This window comes from Cervus canadensis, chromosome 11 (assembly GCF_019320065.1).
Source record: "Cervus canadensis isolate Bull #8, Minnesota chromosome 11, ASM1932006v1, whole genome shotgun sequence".
NCBI lineage: Eukaryota > Metazoa > Chordata > Mammalia > Artiodactyla > Cervidae > Cervus > Cervus canadensis.
This window is the reverse complement of record NC_057396.1, coordinates 30,030,221-30,057,309: the sequence shown is the minus strand read 5'-3', so window position 1 is coordinate 30,057,309 and position 27,089 is coordinate 30,030,221. Positions and strand designations below refer to the sequence as shown.

The 27,089-nt window shown below is 40.4% G+C and overlaps 1 protein-coding gene across 1 annotated transcript in view; it reads left to right on the top strand.

Moving 5' to 3' along the window:
• The first annotated feature begins 5,710 nt into the window (after positions 1–5,710).
• Positions 5,711–27,089, top strand: part of LOC122449730 — a 366,628-nt gene continuing 345,249 nt past the window's right edge. The window contains exon 1 of the transcript XR_006272003.1: positions 5,711–5,777. The gene's annotated coding sequence lies outside the window, so the exon portion shown is untranslated. The remainder of the gene's footprint in view (positions 5,778–27,089) is intronic.

The following is a 27,089-nucleotide window of genomic DNA, read 5'->3' as shown; positions in this document are numbered from 1 at the left end:
AGAGTGAAAAGTTGGCTTAAAACTCAACATTCAGAAAACTAAGATCATGGCATCTGGTCCCATCACTTCATGGCAAATAGATGGGGAAACAATGGAAACAGTGAGAGACTTTATTTTCTTGGGCTCCAAAATCACTGCAGATGGTGACTGCAGCCATGAAATTAAAAGGCATTTGCTCCTTGGATTATGACCAACCTAGACAGCATATTAAAAAGCAGAGACATTACTTTGCCAACAAAGGTCTATCTAGTTAAAGCTATGGTTTTTCCAGTAGTCATGTATGGATGTGAGAGTTGGATTATAAAGAAAGCTGAGTGCCGAAGAATTGATGCTTTTGAACTGTGGTGTTAGAGAATACTCTTGAGAGTCCCTTGGACTGCAAGGAGATCCAACCAGTCCATCCTAAAGAAAATCAGTCCTAAATATTCATTGGAAGGACTGATGTTGAAGCTGAAACTCCAACACTTTGGCCACCTGATGCGAAGAACTGACTCATTTGAAAAGACTCTGATGCTGGGAAAGATTGAAGGCGGGAGGATAAGGGGACAACTAAGGATGAGATGGTTGGGTGGCATCGCAGACTCAGTGGATACGAGTTTGAGTAAACTCCAGGAGTTGGTGATGGACAGGGAGGCCTGTTGTGCTGCAGTCCATGGGGTCACAAAGAGTTGGACACCACTGAGCATCTGAACTGAACCTGATGGTCTACAAAAGGAACAACAAAACCTGGATGACAGTGAATCTGTTTACAACATGGTTTACTTAATATTTTAAGCCCATTATTGACACCTAATACTCAGAAATAAAATACTTCTTTCAAAATATTTTGCTCATTGACAATGCCTGTGGTCACCCATGAGCTCTGATGGAAATATACAGCAAGATTCATGTCATTTTCATGCCTGGTAACACAATACTCGTTCTGCAGTCCATGGATAAGGGGTCATTTTGGCTTTCAAGTGTTACTGTTTAATAAATACATCTCATAAGGCTATAGCTGCCAAAGACAGTGATTTCTCCGATGGATCTGGGAAAACTAAATCGAAAGCTTTCTGGAAAGGATTCACCATTCTAGATGCCATGAAATACATTTATGATTCATGGGGTGAGATCAAAGTATCAACATTAACAGGAGGTAAGAAGTGTATTCCCACCCTCATAAATTAGTTTGAGGGTTTTAAGACTTAAGTGGTGGAAGTAATTGCAGATGTGGTGGAAACAGCCAGAGAAGTAGAATTAAAAGTGGAGCTGGAAGTAGTGACCGAACTTCTGCCATCTCATGATAAAACTTTCAGGATGAGGAGTTGCTTCTTATAGATGAGCACAGTGGTTTCTCAAGATGGAATATACCCCTGGTGAAGATGCTTGTGAACTGTTGAAATGACAACCTGGCAGTGAACTCGTCTTCCCCATTGTGAACAATCAGGGGAGATTTGTTACAGCACCTACGATGGCTTTGAGATCCCCTGGAGAAGGAGATGGCATCCCACTCCAATATTCTTGCCTGGGACATCCCATGGACAGAGGAGCCTGGCAGGCTATAGTCCATGGTGCTGCAAAAGTTGGACACGACTTAGTGACTAAACATAATGCGTGTTTGTTTTCTCTTCCTACTTTCACCTGATTTAATCCTGTAGTTCACTTGTTTCTTAGTCTTCTTTAAGGAAATGATGTGAGTGGTTTCAGGTCAAAATCCCAGACTCAGGGTATTTTGGTAATTTTAGGAGGGTATATGCCCAATTAACAAGCCACTCCCTTGTCTCCTTTCTATCTCCCATGTGCCCAGTCTTCCAGCCTGTGATTGTGCCACAGGCAGACAGCTGACGCACACTGAGCCTGCTACCTTTTTTTTGCCTTCTAAATTGGCATTGGGTTTCAAGAACAATGTATTAAAGGCTGTGTGGGCCAGGAACTGCGACATGTAAATGATTCTGCACCCACATTCTAGCATGTGTCCTGAGAAGGAGTTGGTTAGTGAAGGAAGAAGTTTGAAGAAAACAGGCAGAGATGAGAGAAAGGCAGAGTCAGACCCATGTTCCTACAGCTTTCTAGTTCATGCTTCCAATTCCTTCCTGAGACCTAGCTTTTTGTTTTTTTCAATTCTGTTAATACCGTATCATTTGTATAACAAATACTCCTGATCCTACTTTTTTCTTCAGGTTCCTCCAGTTTGTTTCCGTTAGTCATGATTGGAGAGCCTTGCATGCGTCCTTAGTCGCTTCGGTCATGTCCAACTTTTTGCGACCCCATGGACTGTAGCCCACCAGGGTCCTCTGTCCAGTGGATTTCTCCAGGCATGAATACTGGGGTGGGTTGCCATCCTCTTCTCCAGGGGATCTTCCCAACCCAGGGATCGAACCCACGTCTCTTGTGTCTCCTGCATTGGCAGGTGCAGTCTTACCACTAGTGCCACCTGGAGAACCGTGGCTAACGTGCTCTTCAGTTTCCCAAATTAGATGCTTTGTCATCCCTGGTATGTGAAGGAAACGTCCCCAAAATGCTCTTTGCAGGTCTGTCGTTAGTTAATGAAATCATTTCCTCTAGGAAGGCAGAGATTTTCTCCTTTTAAGCGCTCTTGCTCTTTTTCACACATTTCCTTGATGTGTAATCACTCTGATGTTCCTCACACATACTGCATTTTATGCTGTTCCTGAGTTTATCCTTCCATTATATTCTGTTCCTTCTCAGCATGCTTTGGTCTATCCCAATATTAGCATTTATTAAGTATCCATATTGCATAAAAGGTGCAGAAACCACATTTCGTCTGATATTTTCCACCATATTCATTATGCAGGATCCAGTTTAAATCTCATTTACACCATGAACTCCTGTATCATCAGTTTCTGTCCTTCTCTTTCAGAAAGAATGTTGGTAGCTCTTCGTGTGTAATTATAATATTCCTCTATTAAATCTCCCTAAGACAAGGGATCATATCTTATTTGTATTATAAGTACTTTGTATAATAAGCACTTAAACCATAGTAGGTAATCAGTAAGTGCTTGTTGAATGAATGAGTAAGTGAATGTAAGGGTGTGTGTTTTGCTGTATGTGAAATTGAGAAAATTGCCTGATGTTCACAAATGTCTCTTAAAACATCCTGTTTTCAGGGCTGTGTTCATCTCAGTCTCTTTGTCATTCCACTTTACCCTGTTTCTCTAGATGTTCTTGGTTACCACTAGAATGTCAGTTACCATCTGCCATATGTCAGGCACTCCCAAGTCTATATTTTTATAGACTGGCTGTGTCTCCTGCAAGCCAGACCCCTAAATCCAACTGTTTACTAGGCTTCTCTAGTGGGAGTTTCTGCAGGGACTTTAGTCTTTGTCTGCCTTATCTTTATTCACAGACTTCTCCACTCACTCCATGCCAACCTTCTTCTCTCTTTCTCTTCCTCCTCCTCTGATGTTCCATAAACAGTTAATGGCAGCATTATCTAGCCAACTGAACAAATTTGATGTATGGTACCTAGTAGGTATCTGTATTTGGTGAAAAAACAAATGCCATTCATGAAGATGGCCAAATCAGCTGACTATGAAAATTTGATGGCTACATTTAGAAATGGTGTTAAATCTAGTAGTAAAAAGCTAGAATGAGAGTGGGTTCTGGGAATTTCCCATCTTGCACTTTTGGCATCTTTGGAACATCAACCAATGCCACTCATGAGGTCTCCATTTAAAATCAGACCTAGAGAATGATTGATTTGTCATCCTCCTTGCAACTCTGAAATGTTTTCCTCTAGGCCTGTGGGCCTTTGTAGTGAAGCCCTCTCATGGACACATGCCAAGGTATGTTTTTCTTCCTTTTGGGGATTGGGGATATTTTGTGTAATATCATGTTCAGAATGAGGCTCAGAACAGATTTTTCATTCTTCCTTCTCAAGCTTCTATTGGAGGCATCAATTGTAATGAAGAAACAAGAGATTTGGGTGGCAGGCTGATGTGGGTGTGAATTCTGGCTCCTTATTTATTTCTATCTTTGTGATTTTAAGTTCCTTAAGTTCATCGAATCTCAATTTCTTCATAAAATGGAGACAATATTAGGCATAACATAGGGTTATTGACAAGTTATGTGTAAGAAGCTAAGCATGGTCTCTGAAACAGGGGTCTCCAAAAATGCACATTCCTTCCCTTTTTTGTTAGGTGAGTGCTGTTCTCTGCTGCTAACCTTGATTATCACTTTCTTCATTAGTGAATGAAATAATACTTATCCACAGTTATGAGGACTAAATTAGTTACAGTCACATGAAGTACATGATTATTTAAGAAATAATAGAGTACTTCTTTTCTTCCTTCCCAGGTTTCATCCTTCCCAGGAAGGCATTGGGAAATACCTGTTAACTGATGTGTTTTGAATCTGTTAGAACTTCTAGTCGACCTTAAGGCTTTTGTTAGGAGACCTAGGGAGATATGAACATGGAGGAGTATTACTGCTTTGCTTATTTTCTATGATTCAGTGCTGTTCAATAGCAATGGTTCTGAGAGGAAACTTGCCATCTTCTCTGTGCCAGCTGCATACACCAGTGTACCTTTATCAGATTTTCCTTGAGGGTCTTTCACTGTGGTGCATTTAACCAATGGGAATAAATAATACCCTGAGAGCTCTCATTGATTACTTGTGGGTGTCCATATTTTCTGACTGGTGTAAGAATCCACCAGTCCTCATCCACTTATTAGCAGTTCAGTTATTAGGCCGTTACTGACTTCCATTAAATCAAGGTATTTTTCCCCAACCATAATGGACTCCTGTGTATTCTTCCTTCCTTCCACGGTGTACAGTGCCCACCCCAAATAAGGTGATCATAGTTCATTCTCTTCAAATATCCACTGCTTTCTACAGCAGCTAATACCTACAACAAAAGTAACAGTAGCAAGAACTACTTGTATTTCTCTGGACATATAAACTCTAATGAAAGAACAGATACATATTCAGTGTGTTTGTATAATGATTTGAGCTGGGTAACAGGCCTATGGAGATAGGTGTCACACACTGAGATGACACCATTACAGTCAGCTGTTTTCCAGGATGGGTTGATAAATGCATGGCTCTCACCTGATCTCTGCCTCGACTGTGAGAGACTGTGTCACTCGTCATCTTACTTTAATGGTAGATGGAGTTTGATGAGGAAGAAGAGAGGGAGCAAAGAGGACAGAGGATGGGCATTTCCATGTAAGAGACTCTGGGAATCTACAAGCAAACAATTTGTAACCCAAACCTCCCACTCCCTTGATAGCTTGCTGTTGGCATTTGTGTTTCGCAAGAAAAAAAATTCGTTGCTTCTTAAAAAATGAGGCAAACACAGGACTTCAAAATGTGGCAGTGGGAAGGAAAAAAAGCGAGAAAGTGCACTTGGCAAGAATTCAGGGACAGCCAGTTGTCTTTATTGAAATGGCATTGAATTAAAAACTCAAAGGCGGCAGTGGCATTTTCTTTAATAGAGAGATTAAAAAGATGCTAGGCCATCACTACCCAGTAAGCATCGCAGGGGAAAAAACCTCCAAAACTGTGTGCCGTGTTTCTTGCCATTTTTTTTTTTTCTTTTTCTTCTCCTGTCTCCAAACAAAGAGATCTGTGCTTGCTCCTGAAAGAAGGCAAATAAATACACTGCCCATATACCCTACTGGTTGTGAGCCTCTCTCCGGAAGGCAGACCCCTAGGGCACTCCACCCCGTCCCAGGAACAGGTCCTCCAAATCCACGTTTACACACACTTGTTTCCAGACCATGGACTTTCCCATCGGACAGCGTTTCTGTCTCTGAAGGTCAAAAATGAGGTTCAGGGTGAGAACAATTAGAAACTTTAATTACTCTCCAGGCATCTATAAGCCACATTCCTATTTTTATAAGGAATTAGCTACAGATTGGGTAGCGCTTGTCGCGCTTTGAAACGTTTCCTGTGTCTCTGGCACAACTGTGTTCTCTTTGGAATGCCGGGGCTTCAGAGCCCCTCTCCGCATCTCTGGCTCTTTTTTGCTTGCCAATTCCAGCACCTTCGCATGCATTACTCCGTCTTTTCCTCTCCAAGATGACCTGAAATGACCTTTTGCTTGGCACGAGACGTGATTCAACTGATAATAAAAGGGTTGGGGGCGGGGTGGGGACAGCGCTGGCTGGCTGTTCAGAACCGCGGAGGGGAGCAGGGGAGGGGGGAACCGCATCCATTTTTTTTTTTTTTTTTGGCCATGCATTTCCTGTAATTAATTTTCCACCTATCGCCTACTACACGCAGAGAAGTTTTTTTTTTTTTTTTTAAGGCATACCACTCTCTTTGTTTAACCCAAGCTCTTGGGTTGTTTGGATGAGGCCGGGGAGGAAGCGGAGGAGGAGGGAGATGGGGCACCCCGGCTGGGAGGCCCGAGCCCTCGGCTGGAATGCGGGGTCGGCTGCCCCGCAGCTTCCTTTCTTTCTCCCGCCGGGGTGTTTAGGGCTGGGAGCGTTTCTCCAAAGCCACGGTGGCGGCTAAGGTTCCGGCGCGCGGCTCCTCCTATTTCCCATCCGCTGCCTTTGAGGGGCGTGGGCTTGTTCCGGAGGCCGTGTTTCTTTGTTGTTTTGGGAAACTTAATTTTTTTTTTTCACTAACTCCTGAACTCCAAAAAATGCCCCTGGCAAGTCTCATAGATCCTTTCTCTCGTTCTCTCACTTGGGGAGGGGCGGGAAGAAGAACAGACTATTTATTTGGGTAGTACTTGGCTGAGGGTGCAGCAGTTGCCACAGCAACAGCTCTGAACCTTGCACTGCGGAAGGTCCTCATTGCCTCCTAAAGACCTCCTCTTTAAAGAGACCCTGCTAGCGATACTCCGTCTGTCCGTTTGAGGTTTCCGTGCCTTGGTATCATCGAGACTGTTTGAAAAGACAAAGACAAGGTTTTCTTAGGTGGTTGGCGGGATATTTTTAGCCAAGCTTGATTAGATGAGCTCTGAGAAGAGAAACGTGGACTTAAGTCACGTGGGATGCTGAGGGTAGGGAATGTCTCCGTCCAAAGGCTTGCGAAATGCTAGAACATAGTCTAAAGGTGTGTCGCCACTCTGCAAGTTGCAGACAGCTTCCATGTGAGCTGATGGGGATGGTTATGCAGCCATCCTGTCGCGCTCTCTTCTCCCAACAAAGGGAACTTGCACATGAGATGCTCAGAGAGGTGAGGACCATCTTCCGTGGTCTGGAAAGACTTTCTCTTCCCGAGAATGCCTTACAAGCTGAAAGTTCCCTGAAAGGCAGGAGGATTGCTCCACAGTCCTCTTGTAGTTTCATACTTTCTGGCTTTTGTTGGAAACCATCAATTCATTAATTCATCATGGACATCTTGAATATTGGCTCTGTGCTAGGCACTATAGCTGTAAGATTACCAAACACACATGCACCCACCCACCTAACTAGTCTTAGCACTTGTCCTCCAGAAGCTTTCAGTCAAGAAGTAGAAATAAGTAAACAGAAGACTAAATTCAGGGAAGAAGTTAACTGTAGGATGCTGTCATTTTCAGGGGAAGAGTAACTCTGTGGTCCTGCCAGTTCCATTAGAGCCACTGTTGTGATCTGCACCACTTCCTTTATTAAAAAGAAGTGACTCCTGTGAAATGCTTGATGAAATACATCCCCCTCTCCTCTCAGCCAATCAGTATCCCTCTCTTGCCCTTCTTCTAAAGTGCCTTGTAGGAAAAGAACTGCCCTTCTGGAACAAATGCCAGGAAGCTGGCCTTGAGAATCCCAGTGTGGATGGGCACAAGTGTCATCTTGGATGAGAACCTCAGCCCAGTTTCTTTCTAACGTGCTGCAAAGAAGGAAAGAAGCTCATAGCCCTGAGTGCCTTCCATGTGCCATATATTATGCTGATTCTTTATCATGTCTATAGTGTCCTCATGCAGTCTTCCGCATGCGGTACCTGGTTTCATCTGAACCATAAAATTAAAGAAAAAGATTTGAGTTGATAATTTTCTCAATTATCATAAGGATTGTAAATAACTGGTTCCATTCTGGATGTGCAGACAGAAATAGATTCGTTGTGTAAAGAGTGAGGATTTGCTGCCGGTGGAATATAGGAGCCAATACAATGATGGTTCACCAGGTTTTGAGAAAAGAGAGAGCGTTATTTTGTGATCAGTCAGCAAGGAGACAAGAGGCTGGGCTCAAATCTATCTCCCCAATCCAGAATTTGGGGCCAAATTTAAGGGATTAGGGGAATTTCCAAACATGGAAGCTGATTGGCTAGTCCATATAAGCTACTTCTGCTGCTGGAAGCCAGCTTTTCTTTATTGAAGGACTTCTTGTAAGGGCTCCAGTGGCAGTGTTTCTATTCTTTATGCTTGTTGACTGAAGATTCTTGATTCCAGACTCATCCTGGAGATTGGGTTCCTATCTTGCAAATGCTCAGTGCTGTCTCTGTAAAATAACTCTGGTTTTGATGAATCAACAACCTGTTTTAAAGAGGTGAAACCAATTTAAGCCGGTCAGTGTCTTACATGCTGTTTCAGTTTTATGCAATAGATGATCTGAGGCATTAGTCTTAATTCTCCCTCAAAGTCCCTTTTGAGAAAGTTGCAAGGTATCCATGTTTACAGATGAGGAAACTGAGGCTCAAAGAAGTTGTTCAAGATCACATAGCCAGCAGTGATGGAACTAGGGATGACAACTTTTCCTTTCCGACTCCAAAATTCAGTCTTTCAAGATGGCTTGAGTTGCTTGTACTATTAAAAGGAATTGGTTCCAATTCTCCTCTGGCTATTGAAAAAGAATAGGATGGTAGGATTAAAATTCAGGGCCTTAAAGTGCTAACAGTTTGATTGGAAACTCTACAAAGACAAGAATTGAGTCTTTTTTCTTTTTTTGCTAATAGCTCTCTCCCTTGACATTATCTTTCGATTTAGGCAGAGAGTATTGCCAGGAGAGTCACTGCTCAGTGTGACAAGGACACCTTGTTTTTAACTCAGTTCATTACCATCCAGCTTCATCACTCACTAGACTTGACCTCACGTGTCTTGTAAAACCAGATCTCTCTTCAAAGGCTGGAAACTTTTGCCATCAGAATCAAATACTGAGCCTCAAGGTCTAGGATCATTCCTAAAGAAGAGCTATGAGCACTTGCATGTTTGACAAAGTGAGTGCTTTTCAAGGGATGATAGTAATTTGTAAGACTTTGTCTATGAACGTCCTCCTTTGTCTCATAGATAGTCAGTTACTCAAACTCTCTGTTCCTTAGTTTCATCTGAAAAGTAGGGTAGCAGTAGTATTATCAGATAAGATCATGGTAAGGGTTACTCTGAGAATAAGCCTGCAAAGGCCTGTGCACAGTGCCAAGCCCGTGTGAAGTGCTATTCGTTATGCTAGCTATTATTATGTTAATTATCACCATCACTTTTATTTGTATTAGAATTGATTGATTAAATGGAGAGTTGGCATTGTATTTCCCAGGCCTCCGATGGACGTAAGCCACATTACAGGCTGATAAATCTTTTTCTTTCTGAACTTTGTCTTCCTCTCACCATGACACCACTTCTCTTGGTTTTAAGCATCCATTTATTCTTGGACTCCTCCCTTCCTTCTCCCTTAGCCTTCTCAAGCAACACAAAATATCTTGCTCCTAAAATAGTTGTATGACAACACCAGGAATCAGCAAGTTTTCTTTCTTTTTTTTTTTGGTAAATAAAAAGCCAGATAGAGTTTTAGACTCTGCAGGCTGTAGGACCTCTGATGTAATGGCTCAACTCTGTTGCTTGTAGTGCAGAAGCACACGCCTTAGACAATATTGAAATGGGAGTGTGGGTGTTCTGATAAAACTATGTATGAAACTTGAAATTTGGATTTCACAAAGGTTCAACTGTCACAAAAATTTTTTTCAACCATGTAGAAAGGTAAAAATCACCCTTAGCTCCTGGGCTTTATAAAAACAGGCAGTGTGGTTTCCTGCAGTCCAGTGGTTAAATCTCTGCACTTCCACAACAGGGGGCATTAAGTTCGATTCTTGGTAAGGGAACTAACATCCCACATGCTCCATGGCACAACCAAAAACACCAAACGGTTAAAAAAATTCAACTAAAAATCTATTTTAAAAAAGCAGACAGTGGACCCCTATTTTGCTGACCCCTGATTTACACTTAAATATGTTTCAATCACTGTGGCACTAGAAGAATTTTCAGAAAATACATCTTTGAGGGGCAGTGCCTTGTGTGGGCCACACACAGTGGCAGTTTATCCCCTTGGTTCTCTGTGGGATGGATGGCTGGCACAGTGGGACCCAGGTTGGCCAGCTCAATGTTTTCATTTTCAGGAAAACATCAGAGCATCTGGGAAGAGCATCTGCCATCATGACAGACATGGCTTCAGCCACGTTTGGACTCTTAACCCTTAGTACTGTTCTGATTTAGTTTTTCAGCTTCAGTTTTCCTAACCGTGAAAGTGGAAATGACCATGCTTACTCTGATGTTACTATACAACTAAATGAGATAGATGCTCTGTGTGACCATATATATTAAGAGGATAATGACAAATACATGGTGGATATTTTCTAAATGTTTATGAGTATTAGTAGGCACTCGGCGTATGTTTCCTTCTGTCATTCACCAGTGAGGGCAGCTAGGGGCCAGTCTTGGCTGTTGTGAAAGATGAGAGTAGGAGGGTAGGATGTCTGGTATTTAAAAAAGAAGTCTTCTGATCTTTTCAGGGATAGATGTGAGGGCTGGTGAGAAGACAGAGTTAGGACATTTTTGGCAAAGGAAAAAATAGATCATTTGACATAAGTGAAACTGGTGCTTGTAGAATCAGAGGCTCTGTCATCGGGTTAGGACTCAGCTCAAGATGACGGTGTCTGAGGGCACGATCACGGTGTCAGGGCCATTTCAGGTACGGCATCTTCAGGGAGAGTGAGCCATCATTGCCTGATTCCTATTGGAGCTGGGGCTTCTTGAATGGAGAAGCAGAGCTCTTTGAGACACTCTGCACTGTCAGGATCTGAATCACTGAGGGAAGTAGGTCTATGTGCATGCCTGTGTGCATGAGAGAGAGATGTACTCTTCTGCCCATATACATTAGTCTTGCTGGTTGAAATAAAAACAGGAGAGAGGTGTCTTAGGAAGCACAGGAAAAGTGAAAGTGTTAGTTGGTTAGTTGTGTCTGACTCTTTGTGAGCCTATGGACTGTAGCCTGCCAGTGTCCTCTGTCCATGGAATTCTCCAAGCAAGAATACTGGAGTGGGTTGCCATTCCCTTCTCAGAGTATGTTCCTGACCCAGGGGTTGAACCCAGGTCTCCTGCATGACAGGCGTATCCCTTACCGTCTGAGCCACCCGGAAACACAGGGCAGGCAGTCAGTTCTGTGATTGCATACACCGTAAAGGGTTCTGAGCTGAAGGAAACAAATTTCTTTTTTTCTCATCTCTGAGACAGCTTAGTTATATGTATTTTGATATATGAATACAGAGATTATTTTGTATTAAAATTAACTTACGTAATGTTCCTGAAATTAATGCCTCAAATTAGAGAGATTAACTTTAGCTTAAAAACAACTGTATTTCTGCTCCCTTGTTTGACCAGCATTTAAAAGTAATGTTAGCAAAATATTTTAAGGCAAGATTTGGATTTAGTTTATCATACATATTTTAAAAATATAAAAATTCCTACATAAATTCTATGAACTCAGTAAGTTATTGTTTCTACAAATTATTTAAAATCCTAAGAATGTAGAGCCATATTTAATTATACGAACTTGTAACGATACATATCTTTTAAAAACAGTTGATCCTGTGAATTCCTGTAATGCTAAAAATTATACATATGTAATGTGTTAGCTTAAATTGTAATTTCTGTACCTTTAGTCAGCTTTAGACTAACATTAAATTATCCATAAATTTTGGATTTGTGGGCAATTTTAAGAAAAAGGTGTAAATATTAGGTATTAAATGTGATTTTAACTGACCTTTATTTTATATATTAATTACTATACCTTGGTCTTCCCAGGTGGCTCAGGTAAAGAATTTGCTTCTCAATGCAGGAGATGTGGGTTTGACCCCTGGGGTCAGAAAGATCCCTTAAATAAAGAAATGGCAACCTACTACAGTATTCTTGCCTGGGAAATCCAATGGACAGAGGAGCCTGGTGGGCTACAGTCCATGGGGTCATAAAAGAGTCAGACATGACTTAGCTACTAAGCAACAACAACTGTACCTTGGCAAAATATGCAAATATCTTTAAATGTTATAATAAATATGCTTGTTTTTCTACCTTAGAAATTGTCACAGTGGTAAAATATGTATGTGGAAAAAATTGGCTAGACTATTTTTGTTTCTGATCTTCCAGTTTTCTGTCTGGAAAAACAAAAGCTGCTTACCTTAGTAAGGGAGTAATTCATGCAAATTGTTGAGATAATACTAAGTGCAATAATTTTGGAGAAATATAAGTACATATAAAAATAATAAATATGGTTTGCCTTTTAAGGAAATTGTTACAGCTTATTAGAATGATAAATTTAATTATATACACATACATGTATGTACACACATTTTATTTTATGCTAATAAAATCTATTTCCATAGTTACATATTTGTATATATTGAATACATACATGTAAAGGCATATTAAGATTGATCTAAAAAGTTTAGAGATAACTTTAATCTTTTATTACATTTTTTAAAGTCAGATTAAATGTTAAGGGCCTGAGGAAGGTAAAATTTGTTTGCTAGGTTTGTAATGCTAGCATGAGTTTGAAGGAAATGCTGAATTGTGAAAAAAAAGATACTGTTTACAAGGTTGGCCTAGTGTTAATGCATTTATTTAAAACGAGTCTGTGCATCTTTTATTGAAAATTGTTACATGGATCATGTATCTCATGTTTCAGTTCAGTTCAGTCACTCAGTCGTGTCCGACTCTCTGTGACCCCATGGTCTGCAGCATGCCAGGCTTCCCTGTCCATCACCAACTACTGGAGCTTGCTCAAACTCATGTCCATCGAGTCGGTGATGCCATCCAACCATCTCATCCTCTGTCATCCTCTTCTCCTGTCTTCCATCTTTCCCAGCACCAGGGTCTTTTCCAGTGAGTTAGTTCTTTGCATCAGTGACCAAAGTATTGGAGTTTGAGCTTCAGCATCAGTCCTTCCAATGAATATTCAGGACTCATATCTATGACATTGTCAAATTAGAATGTGTTTGGGCTTTCTTTTTAGATTTTGAAATTTTATTTATTTTTTTAACCATTTAATCTTGCATTGGGGTATTAACAATGTTGTGATAGTTTCAGGTGAACAATGAAGGGATTCAGTCATACATAAACAGGTATCCATTCTCCTTCAAACTCCCCTCCCATTATTTGGGTTTTCTTTTAAAAAAAAATGACCAAATTATTCTGTGTCCAAATAACAGAGATTACTTTTCATTGCCCAAATATTCTGCCAAATGTCTAAATTTTTGGTGAATTTTGAATCATTTTGACCCAGATTTCCCCTTTTATTGACAAAAGTTAAATTTCTGATAATTATTATTTTTCTTGTGAGTTTAAAAATATTGTCTATAACTATTTTTTGCCTTTGGATGCGATGATTTATATTCCTATTTTGTTTCCTTTGACATTCCATCTTGATTTTAGCTTTCCAAGGTAAAATCCTCAAATCAGAAGAATTAAACTGTTAAGATATCTTTTCAACAAAATTTTTGGGTTTCCTGGTATGTCCATTAGGTAGCACAAAATTGAACCCTTTCACTTTATCAAGGAAAAAGTAATACAAAAATTTTGGACCTTTCATTTGAGCTTGCCTTTGTAATCAAACTTATTTTAAGAAATAGAGCTTTGGAGTAATTTAGGGAACAATGCTCAGTTTTGGGACACTTCCATTTTTTTTTTTCAGACCTTACAAGAAAAGCTCATTACTTAAGATAAAGCCCAAGGTATTTTGATTTAGCCATATCTGATGACAGCTACATTGCAAGTTTCATCTCCTGGTGCAGTATCACTCTTGATGAGTGGTTCAGCACTTTCTTGGGTTATTTGATAACCCCGTTGGAGTATTTTTTCCCCTGGAAAACAGATTATTGGATGGCCCTTAATATCTGCTACTCAGTTTGCAGTGTACAAATCTCTTGACAACTACCCACAAATAGGGCACAAATCTTTTATCTTGTTAACCTGATGCTTTTCAGGATAGTCTGTGATGTATCATCCATGATTATTTTGGTCCATGAATTTTTCTTCTCAGAAAAAGAGATCTTTGGGTAATTTAATTCAAGAAGGGGAAAAAAATTATAAGTCTTATCTAAATGAGCTCAAAGCCTTTAACAACCAAATGGGGGGACTCTGGACTGCCTTTTTTGTCTGAAAGCCCCTTCGTTTCATGTTTTATAAGAATTCCCCCAAATAAGAGGATCTTACATGTTGTGGTTTGGAAAGGAACAGGAGAGTCAGAATTACTGGTGGCTCAGTGGTAAAGAATCCAACTGCCAATGCAGGAGATGCAGGTTTGATCCCAGGGTCAGGAAGATCCCCTGGAGAAGGAAATTGCAACTCACTCCAGTATTCTTGCCAGGGAAATCCCATGGACAGAGGAGCCTGGTGGGCTAGAGTCCATGGGATCACAAAGAGTTGGACAGGACTGAGCCACTAAACAATAAAGAGCTTGAATAACATAGGCCCCCTAGAGGTAATTGTGTCCTATAAGAAGATCTTTTAATTTGTGTCTCTATAGACCTCTTAGTATCTTTAACATTACTAACAAGATCTAGGGATCAAAGAAATCTTGACATTAGGTAAAGTAGTTCATTCTTCGGTATCTGGTTCTTTAGTCTGATACCAGAGGTCATCTATTGTAAGATTCCATGTATTTTATTTTTAGAAAACTTAATTTATTATTTTTTATATTTTAGTTAAGTATCTACATCATTTTTATTTCTCCTGGGATTTAAATTTTTTTTTGTTAGAGTATAGTTAATTTATAATGTTGTGTTAGCTTCAGGTGGAGAGCAAAGTAAATCAATTATACCTGTACATGTATCCACTCTTTTTTAGATTCTTTTCCCATAGAGGCCATTATAGGATTTTGAGTGGAGTTTTGTATGATTACATTTAAATGAAATATCCAGAAAAGGTAAATCCATAAAGTCTAAAAATCCAGGGGTTGGGGTTAGGGAATGTGAAGCAAGTGTGGGTTTGGGGATTTTTGTTTTGTTTTGGAATTTGATAGAGATGGTGACCGCACAACATTATGACTGTGCTTATTGCCACTGAATTGTTTTCTTCAAAATGATTAATTTTACATTATGTGAATTTCACCTAAAAACCAAAACTATGAGATTGTTCATGAAGGCCTTCTTTAAGATCCTTGACTTGCTGTGCCCACCACTCCAAGGGTCCAATGTCCTAAGCTTTGCTGAGTTTCAGCTCGTTCCATGCCTTCTAAGACCTGCCTTAAAATCATGCAACTCAGGCCCTTAAACTTTATAAATACATTCCCCTGATTACTCCAGCTGAGACACTTTTGGTCTCTCTTACTACAGTAGTTTCAATAAACTTGTCTTTAGACTCAACACAAACTGGATCAGGGGATAAGGGAAAAGTAGGGAAAATAACTAGACCATTCACATATGATACAAATCAACTCCCTTATGATTATACAGTGGTAGTGAGAAATAGATTCAAGGGATTAAAGCGGATAGACAGAGTGCCTAAAGAACTATGGAAGGAGGTTCAAGACATTGTACAGGAGGCAGGGATCAAGACCATCCCCAAGAAAAAGAAATGCAAAAAGGCAAAATGGTTGTCTGAGGAGGCCTTACAATTAGCTGTGAAAAGAAGAGAAGTGAAAGGCAAAAGTAGAAAAGGAAAGATATACCAATTTGAAGGCAGAGTTCCAAAGAATAGCAAAGAGAGATAAGAAAACTTCAGTGATCAATGCGAAGAAATAGAGGAAAACAATAGAATGGGAAAGACTAGAGATCTCTTCAAGAAAATTAGAGATATTAAGGGAACATTTCATGCAAAGATGGGCACCATGAAGTACAGAAATGGTTTGGAACTAACAGAAGCAGAGGATATTAGGAAGAGGTGTCAAAAATACACAGAAGAACTGTACAAAAAAGATCTTCCCGACACAGATAACCATGATGGTGTGATCACTCACCTAGAGCCAGACATCCTGGAATGTGAAGTCAAGTGGGCCTTAGGAAGCATCACTTCGAGCAAAGCTAGTGGATGTGATGGAATTCCAGTTGAGCTGTTTCAAATCCTGAAAGATGATGCTGTGAAGGTGCTGCACTCAAATATGCCAGCAAATTTGGAATATTCAGCAGTGGCCACAGGACTGGAAAAGGTCAGTTTTCATCCCAATCCCAAAGAAAGGCAATGCCGAAGAATGCTCAAACTACCACACAATTGCATTCATCTCACACGCTGGTAAAGTAATGCTCAAATTCTCTAAGCCAGGCTTCAACAGTACGCGAACCACGAACTTCCAAATGTTCAAGCTGGATTTAGAAAAAGCAGAGGAACCAGAGATCAAATTGCCAACATCTGCTGGATCATCTAAAAGGCAAGAGAGTTCCAGAAAAATATCTTCTTCTGCTTATTGACTACGCCAAAGCCTTTGAATGTGTGGATCACAACAAACTAAGAAAAATTCTTAAAGAGATAGGAATAACAGACCACCTGACCTGACTCTTGAGAAATCTGTATGCAGGTCAGGAAGCAACAATTAGAATTGGACATGGAACAACAGACTGCTTTCAAACAGGAAAAGGAGTATACCAAGGCTGTATATTGTCACCCTGCTTATTTACCTTATAGGCAGAGTCATCATGAGAAATGCTGGGCTGGATGAAGCACAAGCTGGAATCAAGATTGCAGGGAGAAATATCAATAACCTCAGCTATGCAGATGGCACCAAACTTTTGGCAGAAAGCAAGGAAGAACTAAAGAGCCTCCTGATGAAAGTGAAAGAGGAGAATGAAAAAGTTGGCTTAAAACTCAACATTCAGAAAACTAAGATCATGGCATCTGGTACCACCACTTCATGGCAAATAGATGGGGAAAACTTGGAAACAGTGATAGACTTTATTTTCTTGGACTCCAAAATCACTGCAGGTGGTAATTGCAGCCATGAAATTAAAGAATGCTTGCTCCTTGGAAGACAAGTTATGACCAACCTAGATAGCATATTAAAAAGCAGGGACATTACTTTGCCAACAAAGTTCTGTCTAGTCATAGCTATGGTTTTTCCAGTACTCATGTATGGATGTGAGAGTTGGAGTATAAGAAAGCTGAGCACCGATGAATTAATACTTTTGAACTGTGGTGTTGGAGAGGACTCTTGAGAGTCCCTTGGACAGCAAGGAGATCCAACCAGTCCATCCTAAGGGAAATAAGTCCTGAATATTCATTGGAAGGACTGATGTTGAAACTGAAACTCCAATACTTTGGCACCTAATGCAAAGAACTGACTCATTTGAGAAGACCGTGATACTGGGAAAGATTGAGGGTAGGGGGAGAAGAGGATGACAGAGGATGAGATGATTGGATGGCATCACCAACTCAATGGGCATGAGTTTAAGTAAACTCCGGGAGTAGAGTTGGTGATGGCCAGGGAGGCCTGGCATGCTGCATGCAGTCCATGGGGTCGCAAAGAGTCGGACACGACTGAGCAACTGACTGAACTGAACTGAGGCTCAACTCTGGATATGGGAGGCCAGGCTTATAGAGAAACCAGTCTTAGACCAAGTCTATTGGGAAGGAAGGGTATAAAGCTGCCCATGGACTTATGCCTTGATCTAATTTGACTCAAGAAATAGTGAATGCATTCATGCTCACTTGCTCAGTCATGTCAGGCTGAGGCTCCACTGTCCATGAAAATTTTCAAGCAAGAATACTGGAGTGGGTTGTCATTTCCTACTCTAGAGGATGTTCCTGACCCAGGGGTAGAATCCACATCTCCTGCATTGGCTTCTTTATCACTGCGCCACCTGGGAACCCCTCAAGAAATAGTGCCCAGTCTAAATATGAAGTGTCTTGGTACTTGATGATAATTAGGATTGATTTTTTAGAGGTATGTGTATGTCTGAAGTAATGTCTATTACTTTATAAAAAAATTATCCCTAAACTAGTGGCTTAAAGCAATACACATTTGAGTATCTTATAGTTTTTATGAATTACGTGTACAGGTACATCTTAGCTGGTCCTCTCTTCCAGGATCTCTTATAGGCTGCAATCAAGGTATTGGCTGGGCTGCAGTCATCTCGAGTTTCATGTTGGAAAGTTCTGCTTCTGAGCTCTTGAGTGAGTTCCTCCTGGGCTGTTTGACTGTAGGCCTCAGTTCCTCACTGGATGTTGTTTAGAGACAACTTTCTTTCTTCCCACGTGGATCTGTCTGACATGGAGGCTTGGTCCATAAAAGAATGAGGACCAAGAAGTTGATAGAATCTAACAAGTGAGAAATCAGTCTCGTAATCTGATCATGAAAGTGACATTCTACCCCTTTTGCTGTATTTAAAAAAATTATTTATTTTAATTGGAGGATAATTACAATATTGTGATAGTTTTTGCCACGTATCAACATGAATTGGCCATAGGTATACATGTCCCCACCATCATGACCCCCCTCCTTCTTCCCTCCCTCCCATCCCTCTAGGTTGTCCCACAGCAGCAGCTTTGGGTGCCCTTCTCCATCCATAGAACTCACACAGATAAGAATCAAGTCACTGGGTCCATCCCACCTTCAAAGGGAAGGGACGACACAAGAGTATGAATACTGGTGAGGGTCATTTGAATGCAGCCTTTGAAAACTGGCTACCACAGATGATAACCATACCCAAATTAAACAATATGTCTCATTAGTCGTGGAAGCTTGAAAATTATAGTGAAATTGGTTGTCTTTGATTTAGACTTAAAGCTAGAATATTAGGTTGGCCAAAAAGTTTGTTCAGGTTTTTTTCTGTAACATCTTATGGAAAAACCTAAATAAACTGTTTGACCAACCCAATATCACAAGTAAAAGTGAACTCAAATTTTTATCTTGAGGTTCGACAAGAGGCTAAATAGTTAATACACACTTTGGTTTCTAAGATTCCAGACCTATCTGAAAGTATTATTGCCTTTTTCTCAGATGAAGTGACAGATAGTCTTGAAACAGGAGTGTCTGAAAAGTTAGGGTGTTTTGTAAGTATTTCCTGTTTCCCTTGAAAATTACAGGGCTTGTGTTGTCATCAGCCTCATTCCAGTTAATTAACTGGATTTGCAGACCTCTCTGTGGAAAAGATTCACTAAATGAACCAAGTGTTTTACAACTAGTGAAATGTCTCCAAATGTGGGAAATTGTAGTGTTTGTTTCAGAAGAGAAGGGATTATTATATTTTCTTACTGTCTGAACTTGTCTAATTATAGAAACAGAAACTTGGTTTGCCTGTATCCAGTAGATTATCAGTAAACATTGCTTTATTCTGTCTTGGAGATGGAGCTCTTTGGTGTGCTATAATGGAACAAGATTTAGATAAGTAACTAAGAGACCAAGGCATTGAAAGAACAATTGTATAATATATCTGGGATAACCCTTAAAAAAAAACCTTCTCATTTTACTTGGGGAGAACTTGGGGCACAAAGAACTGAAGCTGATTTTCCAAGAAGATAAAGGTGTTCAAGGAATTTTTAGATTGATATCTGATCTGTTGTTGATTTTGTTTAACTACATACTATAAGTATTATAGTGGAAAGTATATGAGACTAAGACCAAGATTCAAATCCAACAAACTTTGTCCATTTTTTCCCCCACTGTATCCTATACCTGAAACTGAAAACCTATAACTGACATTATATCTGAAAAAGTGTTAGTCACTCAGTTGTCTACAACTCTTTGTGACCCCACGGACTAGTCTGCTAGGCTCCTCTGTCCATGGAATTCTCCAGGCAAGGATACTGGAGTGGAGTTGCCATTTCCTTCTCCAGGGGATCTTCCTGACCCAGGGATCAAACCTAGGTCTCCTGCATTGCAAGCAGATTCTTTACTGTCTGAACCACCATAGTTTATATCAGTAATATTTGTTGAACACATAATGAGTGAATGAAGCCCTAGTTGTATGATGCACTGGTTGAGAGGTTCTGGGCAGTTTGTTTCCCTTGCTTGAATGCTGCTGCTGCTGCTGCTAAGTCACTTCAGTCATGTCCGACTCTGTGCGACCCCATAGACGGCAGCCCACCAGGCTCCCCCGTCCCTGGGATTCTCAAGGCAAGAACACTGGAGTGGGTTGCCATTTCCTTCTCCAGTTTGAATGCTAGTTTCCTCATATTTAAAATGAGAATTTTGGTCTGGTTCATCTTTAAAATTCCTTTCAGTTCTGAATTTCTATGATTTAATAATTAATATTTGTCAAATACTCTGTGTCATGTACGATGATTAACATAACCCTGACATTTAATTCTTATGACCACTCTGTGATAGAACAAACCCAGAAGGAAAATAGTGAATAGCTAACAGTTACTTTGACCTCACTCTGAGCCAGACACTTATTAGCTCATTTTAATCCTCATCTCCACCCTATGAGGTACAGAGAATTTAATTTGTCCAAGGCCACGTAAGTAGTCAGGGATAGAGCTACAACTTGAACTCAAACGGTCCAATTTCAGAGCTTACCTACTTAATCACATTGTAATACTGAATAGTGACATTGTTAAGGTCAAGACTGTGGCTCATTCTGTTCAGTTAAACCTGAGTTCCAGTTTCTTTGTGGCTACCAGCTTCCTTTTTATTTATAAAATTATTTGTACCCAAATACATTAGTCTTTACATTTCTTCTCAAGGTATAGTTCCGAAGCAAGCCTTAAATTACTAAATGTGTTGCAGATTTGATATATCTTCTATAATACTACCCAGTCACTTAAATGGTGGGTAGAAGTTAGTATAATTGGCGTTAGTTCTGTTTCACAAATTGGAAATGGAGAAATATTTTCTGAAGTCATGTCTGGGGTATGGTGGGTGGATGTTTGGCTTGCTTGGAGAAATTTAGCTGAAAACTCCAGAATTACTCAAATGTTTGGACTGGTGAGGCTTAATGTTTTGGCCAACTGGCAGCAGGAAGACATGAATCAAACCCATGGAGAATGAGGAAGATGAGGTTCAGATGCTGTGGATCCATCTGTTTTATTTTTGTTTTAGTCTCTTTAGACTCTGACTCAAGAACTCTGTGAGTCTTCATTTTTTTTTTCTTTTTCCTTTTTCTCTTTCTCTGTCTGATTTACCTCATCTAACAAAATGCCTTCAGGGTCCATCTGTGTTGTCACAAATGGTAGGATATTCCTCATTTTTATGGCTGAATAATATTCCATTGTGCGTGTGTGTGTGTGTGTGTGTGTGTGTGTAGTTCATCTTAATTTCTGAATACCTGTTATGACTAAGAATAGATACTTTGTAAATCTTTATGCAAAAAGTGAGATTAGAGGCAATTTTCTAAATTAACTTTTTGTATTGAACTATAAAAGACTTTGAAGAGTCAAAGAAACCTTGAGAAAAAAGAACAAAGCTGGAAGTTTCACATTCCCTGACTCCAGGCTATACTACAAAGCTACAGTAATCAAGACTATGTGGTACTGACACAAAAACAGACACATAGATCATGGTACAGAGAAGAGAGCGCAGAAATCAACCTATGATAGTCAATTATCTATGACAAAGGAGGCAAGAATATACACTGGGGAAAAGACAGTCTCTTCAATAAATGGTGCTGGTAAAACTGGACAGCTATATATAGTATAATGAAATTAGAACACTTTCTTGTACCATATAGAAAAATAAACTCAAAATGGGTTAAAGACCTAAATGTAAGACCAAAAACCATACAATTTCTAGAAGAAAAGAGAGGCAGAACATTGTTTGGCATAAATTGTAGCAATATATGTATTTTTATCTGTCTCCTCAAGCCAAGGGAACTAAAGCAAAAATAAGTGGGATCTAATTAAATTTGAAAGTTTTTAAAAACACAATCTACTGAATAGAGAATATTGCAAATGATAAGACCAATAAGTGTCTTTTTGGTAATGCCCAAAATATATAAATAGCTCATACAACTCAATATCAGAAAACCCCAAACAGCCTGATTAAAGAATGGGCAGAAGACTTGAATAGACATTTCTCCAAAGAAGACATACAAATGACCAACAGGCACATGAAATGATGCTTAATGTTGCTAATTGTCAGAGAAATGCAAGTCAAAACCACAGTGAGATATCACCTCACACTTGTCAGAATGACCATTATCAAAAACTACAAGTAATAAATGTTACAAGGATGTGGACAGAAGGAAATCCTGGTACACTGTTGGTGGCAATGCAAGTTGGTGCAGTCACTATGGAAAACAGTATAGAGATTCTGCTCAAAGCTAAAAATAGAACTGCCATATAATCCAGAAATTCCATTCCTAGGAATATATCCAAAGAAAATTAAAACACTAAATCAGACAGATACATGCATTGGGGTCAATGCATTGCAGCATTATTTTCAATAGCCAAGATATGGAAGCATCCTAAGTGTCCATCAACAGATGAATGAGTAAAAAAAGATGTCAAACACACACACACACACACACACTGGAATATATTACTAAGCCATAAAAATTAATGAAAATTTTCCATTTTCAGTAACATGGATGGAACCAGAGGGTATTATGTTTAGTGAGATAAGCCAGAAAAAGAAAAAAAAATAGTGTATCTTATCAGTTATATGTGGAATCTAAATAATGAAACATGAATATAACAAAACAAATTCACAAACTAGTGGTTACTAGTGGGGAAAGAAGGGTGGGGGCAAGACAGGGGTTAGGGGATCAAGAAGTTCAAACTACTATGTATAAAATACGCTGCATGCATATCTTGTGTAACACATGGAATATAGCTGATATAACTTGAAATGGAGTATAATCTATACAAATATTGAATTACCATGTTGTACACCTGAAACTAATGTAATACTGTAAATCAATTATAACTCAATGAAAAAAATTGAGATTATGGTGAGGAAATGAAAAGGCATGTATTTTGAGCATAGTCATCTTCTCCAGTGGAACCCACTGAGTATCTTTTCAGTGCTGGCTTCAGTTCAGCCAGCCTATAATTTCATATCCATGTGAATGTGGGTGCTACTGTATAGGGTAGTGTTAAAGCGAAGTGAAATGCTATTTAAAAAAAAAGGCCAAAGATTGAGCAGTTAGTAGGAAAAGTGTTCTTATCAAGCACAGGGCCCTGTCTAATGCAGAGCCTAGATTTTGGAAAGAAGATTGAAGTGGGTCTTTTTTTTTAGTATTTAATTTTTATTTATTTACTTGGCTGTACTGGGTCTTAGTTGCGGCATGCATCTTCAGTCTTTGTTGTGGCATGTGGGATCTGTAGTTGCAGCAAGTGGGATCTAGTTCCCTGACCAGGATTGAACCCAGGCTCCCTATATTGGAAGGGTGGAGTCTTGGCCACCGGATCACTAGAGAAGTCCCTGAAGTGGGTCTTTTCAAGCTGAAAATTGTCAGTTGTCTCTGCCTCATAGTAGGACAGCACTGTTCTTGAGTGATGCAGACTTGTTGGGGATGCCTGGGATTGTCCATTCTGTAAGTCCCTGTTGGCCAAATGTGCTTGGCAGTGTATGTGGGTGCCTGCTTCCAGATGGCTGTGGCCGGTTACCTCCGCTCTGTATATGATATTCTGCCTCACATTATGTCACTTGTTCAGTGTCTGCAGGTTAAGTGGCCAGTTCAGAACTTAGAGAGCCTGTGGATCCTAAGGCCGGATTGAGAAGTCCCGGGTTCTGGTCTTGGTAGTGCCATGCCCTTAGCTTTGAAACTTTGACTCACATTAGCACTCCAGTACTCTTACCTGGAAAATCCCATGGATGGAGGAGCCTGGTGGGCTGCAGTCCGTGGGGTCGCTAAGAGTCGGACACAACTGAGCGACTTCACTTTTCACTTTCATGCACTGGAGAAGGAAATGGCAACGCACTCCGGTGTTCTTGCCTGGAGAATCCCAGGGACGGGGGAGCCTGGTGGGCTGCCGTCTGTGAGGTCGCACAGAGTCGGACCCTGAAGTGACTTAGAAGCAACAGAAGCAGCAGCATTCCCTGGGACTTAAGTTTCCTAGTTTGTAAAAAAAGACAGAGTGGCCCTAGATCTGTGAAAATCACCTCACATTCTGTTGTAAGTTCTGTTGAAGCATTTCAGGATTAACAGTGATGCCCTGGCCCACCCTACCTGAACTCCCATCCCACAGGAGTATCTCTTTATGTCTGCTGTTTTACACAGAGGGGCTTCTTCCCCAGAGTTTTCTTAAAGAAAGGTCCTGGTTCTTAAAAATAAAACTGTCTTTAGGATTCCTTCCAGCTCAGACAATCTAGAAAAACAAGTTTGAAACTGCTTACCCTCAGAAGTATTTTAAAAATCAATTATACTCTGCCTGAAAAATCGTATTTGCATGGAAGGAGAGAAGAGTGAGAGTTTCCTTTTTTCTTCTAGTTTAAGATGAGCCTGTTGACATGTCGTTGCGAAAGTCTGGGAGCCTGAGGTGGCATGTGAATTCATGTTTCTGGATCCTGAGTTTAGCCTGAGAAACCAAACTGGATGGAAGACATCCTGTTCACCCAAAGAAAATAGCCTCTCACTGTGATTTCCTTTGGTAAATATCGTTTTGGAGAGAGATGGCATCATTTCTTTTGGAAGTTTTCCCTTCGTCATTCCTCAGAGTGTATTTCCATTGAGCTCCCTGGGGAAAAAAAGGCAAGTGAAAGGGAAGTCAGAGAGTATATCCACTGAGAGTACCTAGTGTCCCATCTGAACTTCTGGAAGATGTAAACACTCCTCGCCAGCCCACATGACTCTTCCGCCTGTAGCCCCCAGGTCAGTGGTGCTGTCAGCATATCTGTGTTTTATTAACTAAATGGAGTTTGCATGCATCAGGCTACTAGTGACTTAGCAAGAAATAATATGTATGTTGCAAAAGTCATTGACTCTCATGGAAATTAAAATAGAGGTCCACTTTTCTGCCCAAATGCTTCATCCTTATGTAGGCAAATCCCATAAAGGTGACTGTTCACCTAGTATCTCCAGGAGATACTAGGAATCTCCTAGTATCTTAACCTCATCAGATTCTCCATGAGGTTCTCTCTAGTGAGTTTGTTTGTTTCCCCACAGCTCTAGAGGTGGTTTTCACACTTCCATCTAAAGACCCTAAGGTCGCTATTCCAAATGGGATACAGATCAGAACATCAGGGAGGCTTCGCGTGACTTAGCGCTGTCTTGGCAAAGTACTGACTTTATTTTTCATCTGCTGTGGGCAACAGGCACAGTATTTGTTTGGCAATCCAGAGTGAAGAGGCACCTATGAAAGTGTATTTGCCAGTCATGGGGAAAAAGTTGAGTCAGATACTGTCTTTCAAGGCTCTTATGTGTGCACTCTTTTTTATGTTAAAAATTTATATTTATTTTTTAGTTTAAAGATTTATTTTTTATTTTATTTTTAAATTAAATTAATTTTTTTTTTTTTTACCTATGTGTGTGCTTTTGTGTTCTCTTGATGTATAATAAAATTTGGTGACTTAGAACAGTGGTGATCATTACTTTGCCTATGGCTCTGCAACTTGGGCAGCTGGATGGGGTTACCTGGGCCTCTGCCTTTCTCCATACAGACATCTGCCGGCCTCCACTGGTATGACGTAAATAGCAAGGGGCTGAAACCGCTCAGGCAAAGCAGGAAGCCCTTTCTCTCTATGTTCTCTAAGGGTCTTTCCACTGGGCCTCTCTAGCATGGTGGGCTCAAGGTAGTTTAAGCTCTCATATTGTAGCTCAGGGTTCCCAAAGCTATTGTTCCATGAGGCCTGGGTTGAAGCTAAGAAACTTTTTATGACCTATTGGTCTATTGTTCAGACAAGTCACTACAGCCAGACCATGTTCAAGGGGAGGCGGAATAACTCTCCAGCTCTCAATGGGAGTGAGAAAGAACTGGCACAGCATCTAACATGTGTTGAGTTAAAAAAAAATTAAAAAGCACAATGTGAGAGTTGCAAGTTCTATCTGGGGCAAAATGAGGACTGCAGCCTGGGAGACAGCACCTCAGAGAGCTCTGAGAAACTGCTTCAGAGGGGCAGAGGGGAAGGTCAGGATGTATGTGATTTTGGTGCAGGGGAGCACATGCAATCAGGTACATATTTTTCTAGAAGATTTCTACTAGTCTCACGAAGCTTTGGCTAGTCATGAAGAACAGTTGTCACCATGAAGGCTTTTAGTGTGTTTCTAGGTATGAGGAGATACAAGAATTGGGCTCTTAAAACCAACCCCTGAAAATATCTATCTGAAGACCTGTCCAGCCAGTTTTCCCCTGAGCAGAGTGCCTCTTTTCTGCTGTCCACCCTGAACTCCTTCTGGAGGTGTTGGAGGGCTGCAGCTGCAGCAGCACACGATTTAATCCTTACAGAGGAAGATGGCAAATGCCAGTGGCAAGGGCCGGTTTGTAGTTGACACATGCTATGTATGTCTCCCTCCGTGTTCGCAACCCCCTTGGGTAAGAATGTTACTGATGCGTGAACTGAGTTATGACGGCTCAGGTGACTTACCCAGGCCACTCAGGTGGCAAATGGCAGAGTTGGGATTCAAACCTTGGGTTCTTGCCTTCCAGAAGAGGCCTTTTAGGTCTTTTGCTGAGTTTCTTTAATTTACATTAAGAAAAACAAACAAAGAAACTGATCCCCAAAGAAAGGACAGGAACGCCTGCTTGGTATCACACATTTTATCAGCAGAATTGGGATAACCCATGCCCAGCAAGTTAAGCAAACAAGGTGACTGTAGGCCACTTTGGCAGTGCTCCAAGGGAGGCGCTTTGAAAGAGTTAATGGAGGCCGCTCTTTCAAGGCTGGATGTTTTTAGATGAGGTAATGCTGTCTGTGGTCAACAGACACAGTGTTACTACACTGTTAAATGTGTCAATTCCAGGAAACTATAGGAACACTTTAAACTGATGCCCAAATGACTTTGACCTATTTGACATACTTGGGGTAAAATTATTTCATGTTGAAGTCTAAAATTTGGTCATGTTCTGTTTAAATGTATTTTAGATGATTGCATGAACTAGGATTTGAAACTCCAAATGGATAATACATCTTTAAGAGAAGGAAGGTTTT